Below are 10,704 nucleotides of genomic sequence, written 5' to 3' on the forward strand. Positions count from 1 at the left end.
AGGAGAGAGGAGAGGAGAGAGGAGGAGAAGAGGAGGAGGAGGAGAGAGAAGAGAAGAGGAGGAGGAGGAAGAGGAGAGAGGAGGAGGAGGAGAGGAGGAGAGGAGGAGAGGAGAGGAGGAGGAGGAGGAGGAGGAAGAGGAGGAAGAGGAGGAAGAAGAGGAGGAGGAGAAGGAGGAGAAGGAGAAGGAGAAGAAGGAGGAGGAGGAGCAGGAGGAGGAGGAGGAGGAGGAGGAGGATGGAGGAGGAGGATGGAGGAGGATGGAGGTCCTGTAATTGATCAAGGGGAAGGTCATGCCTGTAGGACAACCCAGCAGAATGAGGAGTTAGGGAAGGATGAGAACTTGGCTAATTTTGTTCCCCATCTATACCTGGAGATTATAAGTAGAGATTATGCCTGAGAATTTTATTAATTTTTTTTTCTGTTTTGGGAGTTTAGGAATTATTTCAATTCTATTTCTTTTGCTTCTTCTAAATAAAATAGAATTTCCATCATTACTGCTGTGTGAATTTTATGTACTTGTACTATGTTTCTTAATTTTAAAACATTTTATGTTAACTGATTTTTTTCCTTTACACCTTGAATTTAAAGTTGAATTTAGTTTAACTGGTATTCTTGAGGATGATTATTACACAGTGATTTTCTTTTTGATGTAATTTTAAATTTTGTCAGATTCTTTCCTCATTGATGGTGTGCAATTTCCTCTTGAAGCAATCAGTCAATCAATAAATATTTATTAAATGCCTATTTTGTGCCCAACACTGGGCTAAGGCACACTTTTATCTCCTGTTTTAATACACGGATTCTCCCCACTGCAGTTATCTTTACAGTTGTATTTTGTTTTGCATGCTATTTTTGAAATGTTTCTTTTCTTTTTAGGAAGTGCTTTGCTTCCCATTTTCCCTTCCCTCCTATCTCAGCACTTAGCACAGTCTTTGACACGTAATAGATGCTAAATCAATGTTTTGTTATTGTGGTTGTTCAGTCATGTCTGACTCTTTGTGATCCCTTTGGGGTTTTCTTGGCAGAGATTTTGGAGTGGATTGCCATTTTCTTCTCCAGCTCATTTTACAGAGGAGGAAACTGAGGCAAACAGGGTGAAGTGACTTGCCCAGGGTCACACAGCTAGTATGGCCAAATCTGAACTCAGATCTTCCTGATGCCAGGCCCGGCACTCTATCCACTGTGCCACCTAGCTGCACTTACTTTATTGACTGACCAACCAACTGTTTAACTGTTGTTATTGTGCTGAATCCATACACTAGTATTTTATTTTATTGGGGTTAAGTGACTTGCCCAGGGTCACACAGCTAGTACATGTCAAGTGTCTAGTCTGAGGCTAGATTTGAATTCCGGTCCTTCTGACTCCAGAGCCAGTGCTCTATCCACTGCGCCACCTGGCTGCTTCTATACACTCCTGTTTTAATGCTTGTTATCTGATGGTGCCAAAGAGAACCCAAACTTTTGTCGGTACCGGATGCTCATGGCATGCCGTTGGGATTGTAGCTGCATGGCCACCTTACCGATAATGGACTGTCCATTGATATCTTGTGCTTAATTGCTTTCATTGTTGGAGATGGACAAAATTCAGTCTGCTTGGCTTCTTTCCAGAGTCTTTGACTCAAATCCAATATGCTTTTGCCAGTTAGTTGATCCTAAAATGCTTTTCTTGTGTCAGAACTCCGTTTTGTTTATTTCATTGTTAAGTAAACTACACCTTTTCGTGTAGATTTTTAGCAAATCTCATTCATTCAGCTAGGTGGTGTAGTGAATGGCACACTGGACCTGGAGTCCAGAAGACCAGAGTTCAGATCCTGCCTCTGACACTTACTACTTATGTGACTCTGAGCAACTTACTTCAGTTTCCTCATCTGTAAAATGGGGATAATAATAATACATCCCTCCCAGACTTCTTGTGAGGATAAAATGTGGTCATATTTGTAAAGCATTTGGCAAGTCTTAAAACACCATAGAAAGGCTACCTATGAATTATTTATTTAATTGTCCATTTATTCTTTTATTTGCTTATTCATTTATTTAGCGTGGCTAGTGTGATTTTTGATATATATGTGAGAAGCCTCCCTTCAGGCAATGCTTTACTCTGTTATATTCCCCAAACGCACAAATTGTTCCATTTTATAGTGAAAGTATAAGAAGGATGTCTCTGATACATTTCCTTCCCCTCTCCTTCTCACTCCTCCCTCCATCCCTCCATTCCTCAGACTGTGTGTGATGAGAGCTGTGGGAGCTAACATCAGACTTTGGTACCAAGCAAAGCCTTGCCAACTGGGACTGCCAGCTTACAAAATATCAGCCAACTCTTTTCATATGCATCAGCCTGAGGAAGTTTGAAGTGCTTACCTCACATAAGAAGAGCGTTAGATCCTAGATCTGCATCTAGTTACTCAAATGAACCTTGCAGGTCCCTGAGTTCAAACTCCTCATTTTACAGATGAGGGTCATACATTGAGGATTTAAGGGACTTTGGTTTCAGAGTCACTGCGAGTCTTCCCATTTGATTGTCATTTATCAAGAGCCTGATGTGTGCTAGGTACCTTACTGAGTGCTGGAGATACAAAGACAAAAACAAAAATGTATTCTTGCCTTCAAGGAGCTTGCATTCTATTGAATTAGTGCCAGTTCATAAAATATTATTGATGTGTCATGACCAACCCCCACTGTTGCATTTTGATACTTCATGCACATTTTGATATGATATGAGTTGATAGATTCCCTAAAAAATCATGAGGCAAATGGGTAGCACCATGGATAGAGAGCTGGAGCTGGAGTCAGGAAGACTTGAATTCAAATCTGGCCTCAAAACTTCGTAGTGTAACCCTGGGCAAGTCATTTAACCTCTGTCTGGCTCAGTTTCCTCATCTGTAAAATGGAGATGGTAATACCACCTACCCCCAGGGTCGTTAGGATAAAATGAGATAATATCTGCAAAGCATTTTGTAGATTTTAAAGTGCTATAAAAATGCTAGCTATTGTTATTAATAAGCTGTACGTTGGACACATAAGGAGGTCAGATTTGATTTCCTTTTCTTTTTCCTCCTTAGCCCCTTCCATCTCCAGTCATGTAGTCTTAGGATTTAATCACACTCTTTTATCTATTCATGGAGTATGAATATTCCTCCTTGATTGACTCGGGAGGGAAAATGACATAGACTTTGGCTGAAGATTGGCCATACTCTTGGAGGCTTTATTTAGCTAACCTGAGTTTGCCAGTTTGAGGCAGTTGTGGAGAAGATCATTGTACCACTACTAGAGGCAGCAAGGGGAAGGAGTGGAGTCTTTCTCCTTAACTCATTGACCAAATCACTGAAAACAGGACTGCTCAACCAGAAACAGACATCCCATTCACCATCTGGAGAGTCAGTTTGAGAGAATTTGAGGGGCAATTGAGGAAACAAAGACACATGCTGTCTTCCAGTAGGCAAAGGTGCAGAGATGCAGTCATTCAAGATTGGGGCTGCAAGCAGATTCAAGAATCATGCTACCATAGAAGGCTATGGATTTGAGAGCAGAGAGACAGAGACAGAGAGACAGAAAGACAGAGATAGCGATACAAAGAGAGATAGAGAGATGTTCACATTTTATAAAGGAATAGCCTTGCATGAGCTCCCTATGCCTAACTAGTCCAATAATGTCACATGCAGCGACCTCTAGAGGTTGGATCCTTCTTTCCCTCAGTTCTGGGAAGCTAGGTGGGGGCACACAGAAATGCAAGCCTAGAGAAATGAGAGTTTTTTGGCTCCTGTCAGATCATCTCTGGAAGACTGTGTTCATTTTGAGCACCTGCATTTTAGGTCCACATTTGAGGACCCATACTGATGCTAGAGAATAATGACCACAGAAGGGCCACCAGATGGTGAAAGACCAAGTCTACATCATCTCAGGATTTCCTGAAGAGCTGGGGATGTTTAGCCTGGAGAAGAGAAGACTTGGGACAGGGCATGATAGCAGTCTTCAAGTATTTGGAGGTCTATCATATGGAGAAAGTATTAGATTTGTTCTCTCTGGTTTCAGGGGCAAAACTAGGACTGGTCAGCAGCAACTGCAAAGAGACAGTTTTTAAAGCTTCCTAATAACTAGAAATGTCCAAAAGTGGAACGTGCTGCTTCTGAAGGTAGTGGGCTCTCCCCTCAGGAGAATTCTACCAAAAAAAAAAAGGCTGGATAACTACTTGTTGGTTGTGATTTAGAGGGAATTCTTGTTCAGGGACAGACTGAACTAGATGGCCTCTGAGGTGAATGGTAAGAGTACTACATTTGCAGGCAAAGACCTGAGTTCAAGTCCTGGTATACCTATATGGAAGCAAGTTGAGACTCTCCCCTCCCCCAACTCTTGCTTCTTTTAACCTTTTCTTTTGTTCATTCATTTTTCAGGGTTGTCCAACTCTTTGTGATACCTTTTCAGGTTCTCTTGGCAAAGACACTGGAGTCGTTTGCCATTTCCTTCTCTAGCTCATTTTACAAATGAGGAAACTGAGGCAAATAGAGTTAAGTGACTTGCCCAGGGTCACATAACTAGTGCCTGAGGCCAGATTTGAACTGAGGTTTTCTAGATTCCAAGCGTGGCACTCTGTCTCCTGCACCATCTAGCTGCCCTCTACATATTACATAATAATATTAGGATCATGCTTTAGTTTTCAGGCTGAAGTTTACCTGAATGAGAAACCCTTATCAATCTTGCTTTAACTATCAATTTCAATGCAACATCCTGCACTGAATTTTTAAAATATCCTTCTTGAAGATCTATTTTCTTTCTTACTTTCTTTTTCTTTCTTCCCTTCTTCCTTCCTTCCTTGTCCCTAATTTTCCCACTCCAAAAGTCTATTGGTGCTTGACCAGGTAATTTCCCCAACCCTCTTTACTGTCTTAAATGAAATGTCTCTTTAACTTGGCACCTAACTTTGGAGCTCTGAAAGAAGAGTCTGTACCCATTTTCCATGACCACTCTCATTTTGAGGTGAATAGACTTTGCTGCTTTCTGTGTTCAGCCAAGGCAAACAAAAAGGTAGACTTCCTCATAGGAAGATTCCTGAGAAAATGACAATGGTCCCAACCTGATTATGGGAAGAGGGATGGGCAAACTGCTCTCAGAACCTCAGGGCTGAGAGAGTTAGTGACTGTAGAAATTCTAGATTTGGAATCTGAGGGCTCTACTTTGGGGCATTGAAAGTTTGCAGGTCCCCATCCTGAGTCATCCCTGAGAGTCTGGAATTATATAACACTCCATACCCCAAGGAAGCAGCAACAGAACCAGCCCGGATCTTCTGTTTAGAATTTTGCAGAGCCTGGGCCTGACTTAGAGTCTGAAATCAGAAAATAGTCTGGAAAAATAAGTAAACAACAAAAAAAGGAACCCCACCCAAAACCGCTGTTATGATGACAAGGGTACTTAAGGCACAAACCTAAGAGAATGACTCAAACATTTACCAGCAAAGCCCCAAAGAAAAGTACTGCTTAGGTACAAATTCAACTAGAATACCCCGAAGAGAGGAAGCAGAGTTATTGTTGCTGCTATTGTTGTTCTTAAGAGTTGAAATGTTTTTATACATGAAATGAGAACACTAGAAAAAAATGGAAAAGAAATGGCAATTAGGGAAGAAAGAACTGGAATGGAAACCAACAGTCTGGCATAAGAGGTACAAAACTCTGTCTATGCAACAAACCTGAGGCACTGAGGCGCCCAAGCAAAGTGGTGCAGTGTTTAGAATGCAGAACCTGGAGTCAGGAAGGACTGAGTTCAAATCTAGCTTCAGACACTGTATGACCCTGGTCAATTCACTTAACCTCTCAGTGTCTCAGTTTCTTCATCTGTGAAATGGGGATCGTAATAGCACCTACCTCCTGAGAGAGTTTTGCAAACCTCACAGTATAATATAAATATTAGTTGTTATTATTGTTGTTGTTGTTACTCTGAGGAAGCTGCCACATAGGATGGTGGGGAAGATAGAAGAGAGAAGGAGGTTACCCAAGCCAACCATATCATAGCTTCCAAATTTCACAGATTATTCTTGTTTCTTTCTGATGTAAGAAAAAAATGCCTGTTAGAGCAATCCAAAAGAGGATAGGAATAAGCATTTATATAGTGCCAGACACTTGCTAACTTTACAAACATGGTCTGATGTGATCCTTACAGCAATTCTGGGAGGCAGGTGCTATTATTATCAAACCCACTTTACAGATGAGGAAACTGAGGCAAAGTGACTCGCCCAGGGTCACACAGCTAAGAAGTATCTGAGACAAGATTTGTACTCAGGTTTTCCTAACTCCAGGCCAAGTACCCTAAGCATTACATCACCAGCTGCCTGAAACAGAGACATGGTTGCTTTGAAGGTAGCAGATTCTTTCTCACTGGAGGTCTTCATGCAAATTATGGATGATCATTTATCAGGTGTGATGTAGAGGGAATCTTCTTCTTCAGCTATGATTTGGACTAGATGGCCTCTGAAATTCCTTCCACCCCTGAAATTCTGTGATTCTGTAAGTCAGGTTACATCTCTGTGGTTCTCATGCAGCCAAAGGATTGTCAGAGCTGACTGCATGTTGTCCTTTTAAATCCTGGGACCAGGCCCTCTTGCCTTGCCGAAGTTAAGGCTGTGCTCCTCAATTAGGCTTCCCCTCTCAGATGTGAGCTTCATAACCCAAATCTTCCTCATTGTTTACTAGAAAAATGGGTCCTTCAGCTGGTGTCTTCAAGGTCCTATTCTACATAGCTGGTCTAAAAAATACCCTTCTCATTTAAAACACATACACACACACCTACACACACACATACACACATTGTAACCAAGAGCTTTTGGACTCAAAATACTTTGATCTAAAGGTATGTTTCTTACCTAGGCATTTTAGGTACAGAATTAGGGAAATAGAAATAATGGTGCTTGTGGGGGTGTTGGTGAGGAATGGGGGGACATGAGTCACAAGCCCCCCTAAAATCACCCTACAAGGTAACAACTTATTCCATCAAGGCCAAAGAGCACCATTTCTTTCTAGGTGAATGATAATCTGCAAAAATCTTTCAAACTATTCACTTTTTCTGGCTCCCTCCATTCCTTGGAGAGGTGGGTAACAATGGGTGCAGAAGGGTGTATATACTAGCAAATGGAGTCACTTTGTTGTTTGGTTTTGCTTGCCTGCTTTTCTTTGTTGTAAGGTGAGGCTCATTGGGGGTGGGTGGGCAGGTGCAGTGAATTCAGAAATGGTTGTGATGTAAGAATAAAAGGCATCACTAAAACCTTGAATAAACATATGCTTGTAAAGTCATTCAAAAGACAGATTTTTTTAACAAGCCACATTTTATTGTACCAATTTCACACAGTAAAAATAAATGGAAAGCAGACATGTCTAAATTCTCTTACTGATTCTCTTGCAGACAACATCACCCAAGGTAAAGGTCTGAAAGCCAAGAAGAAATCCAGTGTTAATCTTTCCTGGAATGTCTTGCAGTATATCAGCATGTGATACCCATCAATGACTCTTGTATGTTAGATATACTAGAGATAGGTTTGGCAATCTTTCTGGGTTTTTGTTTGGATTGTGCCTCCTGAGGGAACCCTGGGGAGGGCTGTCTTTGGGGTCTTCGAGGGCCCCATTTAAAAATATAAATATTCCCAGCAAGGTTCACAGTGTAAGGATGACAGAGATGCCAGCTGGAAAAGGGTTTAATGCCTGAAGGGGGATTAGCAGGAATGGGTAGAGGATTAGGTGACTGGGTGAAGGGATGATAGGATCATGGATTTTTAGCTGAAAGGAGCTTAGGGGTCACCCACCCAACTCCCTGGGAGTCTGCCATAAAGGTTACATGCTTCTTTACTCAGGGTGTTGGGCAATACCTCCTCCCCTTTCCCTCCTCCATCCCTGCTGTCCTCCATGTTTTTCTCTCCTCCCCTCTTTTCTCCCTCTTCTCTACTGTCCTCCATCCCCTCACCTGTCTTTCCCTCATCCCCTCTTCCCTCCTCTTTGAGAGCAGGCACTGCCTCCCTTATTCTATTGGCAGCCCCAGTACTTGACACCTAGTATATGTTCTCCAAATGCTTTTTGGATCCATCCCCCACAACCAAGCAGGAAGAGAAACACCTGATCACTTACAGTGGTGAGTATATCTCCATTCAGTTCAGTGACAGACTTCATTGCTTTCAAAATTGTTACCAGCTTGTTACCTCCTTCTAGATTCACTACACCCTGTAGGGAGACAGAAGAGTTAGCTCTGGCAAGCCCTAGGGACTGGGGGTGAGCCAGGGATGCACTGGTAAATGTGCAACAACTGGTTTTCTGGAGGGAAAAAATGTACACACAAATTTCCATTATAATCTGTAGTATTAACATTTGAGTATTATTTGCAGTGTTAACACTTTCTCCATCACTTTAAAGTAGGCAATCAATAAAACAATAAATCAGTCCTTGATTTGTAGTGTTTACTATTTTCTGAGGGGTAAATGCTCACACTTAAAATTTAACAATGCTGGCACTCTCCTGCCGGTTTCAGCTGGCTCCAGCACACCCCTCGAGTAAGTGCCAAGCCAGATTCCCTGCAGAACTTCTTGTTTCTATACTTCACTGGCTGGATTGTTTTCTAGTTCTCTTAGCCCTTTCCTTACTTTTCCTCCTCTCCCCTTTTCTCTTCTCTTCCTTTTGCTGTCTGTGAGTCAGTCAATAAATATTTATTAACCGTCTAAGATGTGTCACATTGTACTAAGTACTGAAGACAGTCCCTGCCCTCAAGGAGCTTACAATCTAACGGGGAAACAATAAGCAAACAGGTACAAACAAGTCATAGACTGGATAAGTGAGAAATAATTAACAGAGGGAAGGCCCTAGAACTAAGCGGTTGGGGAAAGTTGTCTTTTTTTTTCAGCCAAAGACAAGGTTGATTGAAGATTCGCCATATTACTTTAAGGAAGCTGAGCATCTGTGGGTTATTGGCTAGATTGTGAAAATCGCTGTTGGGGAAGGTTTCTTGTAGAAGAGTGGGGGGAGATTACTTTAAGGAAGCCAGCAGAGTCAGCAGTCTGAGCGGAGGAGTGAGAGCATTCCAGACATGGGGGATAGACAGGGAGAATGCTGGAGCTGAGAGATGGAGGGTCTCGTTTCATGAACAGCTGGGAAGCCAGGGTCACTGGATGGCAGAGTATGTATCAGGGAGTAAGGTGTGAGAAGACTGAAAATGTAGGAGGGGGCTGGGTTATGAAGGAGACAAGTCAGCTACTGAACACAGCCAGCATGGGCTGGAGGCACTGCTTCCTGGCTGGTCCTCTATACCATATTCCACCAGACTGCTTTTCATCTAATCTACCTATCTTGCAACACGTTGGCAACAGAGATATGTTTGTGTCTTATCTCCCTAGCAGGCTGCTAGCTTACTCCAGGGGGTTATGGACCAAGTTTTAGCTAATTTTTGCATCTCCTCCAGGGCTTAGCCCAGAGGCTAATACGCGGCACCTTAATGAATAACATGCCCCTAAATTGAATTAACTTATATTCTTACCTTGACCTTTCCTCCAGTGGGATGGTCAGCTCACACTCCTCCCCCAGGGTGAATTCGTTCACCTGGATTTGGTTATCGTTGTTAACGATGAACTTGAAGTGATTTCCATTTTGTACAATTTCGATCATTCCCCTGGTATCCTTTCTCTTCTGTATGATGTCATCAGGTAGACCTAGTTCATACAACAGACATTCAGACCTAGAAGGCATCTAAGAGCCAAAGGATCTCATTTGGGTCTCCTGACAGCCCTGGGAGGTAGGGAGTATTATTATCCCCATTTTCCAGATGAGGAAGCCAACATTGAGAGCAGTGAGATGATGCAATCCATGTCACCGAATGATTAAGAGCAGAGCCAAGGCTCACATTCAGATCTGACTCCTCATTCTGTTGTTCTTCACCCTGAGACCCAACCCAGGCTCCCGAATGCCTGCCCAGAGCCTCACTAGTTGGATTATTTCACTTGCTGCAGATTCCCTGTTAGTATTTTAAGTTCATCCCTTCTGGCAACCACAAGTATAATGCCCCTGTCCCTTTGATCCCAACATTTGATGCCCAAAGGCTGTTTTCCTAAGCACTTACCAGCAGCCTTCAAGAAGGCTTCAAAATTCTCTTGGGACTGGAGCTGGTACTTTCCTGAGAAGTTCATGGTGGAAGGATGTTCTCTCAAAACACTGGCTTGGAGAGAAGGCGCCTGGCATGGCCCTGAGGGGCTGGTTTTATAGGGGGCTCGTTCCCTTCAAAGATTGGTCAGAGGTTATCGGTTGGATTCTGCTCAATCATTAACTCTTTGGGAGCAATGTTCAGGGAAAAAGAATAAGGTAGGCATAGGGGGAGTTAACTGGAGTACCTGGTCACTTGCTACAGGAGCAGGAGGTCATCTATCCAACTGTCCAGAGTGTCTGGGGCTGGGAGGGGAGGACAGTGCCCACTGGCATAAGGAAGGGGAAATAATGAAGTCTTTTCCATTTGTGGCAACAAGAAGAAATATCAATGTGGCACTTTTTTGTTTTTTATTACATCGTGTTTTCTTATGCATTAGCTCATTTGTTTCTTACAATTATCCTGTAGGGTAGATGATCAAATCATAGTTGCTTCAGTTTTACAGATGAGGAAACCAAAGTTTGTCAAGGTCACACAGTGTGTATAACACTGAGCTGGGGTGGATATCGAGGGATTTCTCAGGCTCATCTTGTCATTTCTCACCTGC

At 42.6% G+C, this 10,704-nt stretch overlaps 1 pseudogene across 1 annotated transcript; it reads right to left on the bottom strand.

Moving 5' to 3' along the window:
- Positions 1–7,289: 7,289 nt before the first annotated feature.
- LOC110204625 (fatty acid-binding protein, liver-like) lies at positions 7,290–10,194 on the bottom strand (annotated as a pseudogene). The gene is made up of 4 exons (XR_013487751.1): positions 10,077–10,194; positions 9,498–9,669; positions 8,102–8,194; positions 7,290–7,408 (listed from the first exon to the last, which is right to left on the bottom strand). The product of XR_013487751.1 is annotated as a fatty acid-binding protein, liver-like (transcript).
- Between the last annotated feature and the right edge of the window lie 510 nt (positions 10,195–10,704).

This window comes from Phascolarctos cinereus, unplaced genomic scaffold, assembly GCF_003287225.1.
Source record: "Phascolarctos cinereus isolate Bilbo 61053 unplaced genomic scaffold, phaCin_HiC Scaffold_721;HRSCAF=1362, whole genome shotgun sequence".
Taxonomy (NCBI): Eukaryota; Metazoa; Chordata; class Mammalia; order Diprotodontia; family Phascolarctidae; genus Phascolarctos; species Phascolarctos cinereus.